Below are 803 nucleotides of genomic sequence, written 5' to 3' on the forward strand. Positions count from 1 at the left end.
TTAAGCTAGACAACCAGCACACTATGCTTAAAAATAAAAAAGCACACAGTACAATTAAGGAATGGTCTTTGCTAACCCTTCTAAGGTAACTAGACCACACTAATCACCATGAACAGCCATTATCATCTGATTTCTGCTAGACTGACAGCAACCAATGCAGACCCTTCTATATAAGTGACCAGCCCTGTTGCACTATGGAAGTTTCAAGTGTCACAACTGCTCTTCATGTATATTGAATTTAGGGAGATTGTAATAAAAACACACACATGCACGCGCGCGCACACACACACACACACACGGCAGGCAATGGTTATTTCAAAATCTTTTCATGTTCAGGTACTCATGTGGATCACAACTTCTGGATTAGAAGGTTACAGCTGTTAAGTGGCGATGCAAAACTTGCAACCAGCTCTGCTGGATACCTATCAGAAATTCTGCAGAGAATCATCTGTCTGAGTTTTGATCTGCTATAAAAGATGATTTTTTGTTGTTGTTAATTCTCATCTGAGGCTATTTTTTCCATTGATTTTTTTTAGAGAGAGTGGAAGGAAAGGGAAGAGACAGAGAGAAACATCAATGTGAGAGAGACACATTGATTGATTGCCTCCTGCATGTGCCCCAATTGGGGTCAGGGATTGAGGCTGCAACTGAAGTATGTGCCCTTGACACCGGAATCAACCCTGAGACCCTTGAGTCTGACGGTCAACACTCTTAATCACTGAGTCAAACTGGTGAGGATATATATATATTCAGAGAGAGAGAGAGAGAGAGAGGGAGAGAGAGAGAGAGAGAGAGAGAGGGAA

Source organism: Myotis davidii, unplaced genomic scaffold (genome assembly GCF_000327345.1).
Source record: "Myotis davidii unplaced genomic scaffold, ASM32734v1 scaffold161, whole genome shotgun sequence".
Taxonomy (NCBI): Eukaryota; Metazoa; Chordata; class Mammalia; order Chiroptera; family Vespertilionidae; genus Myotis; species Myotis davidii.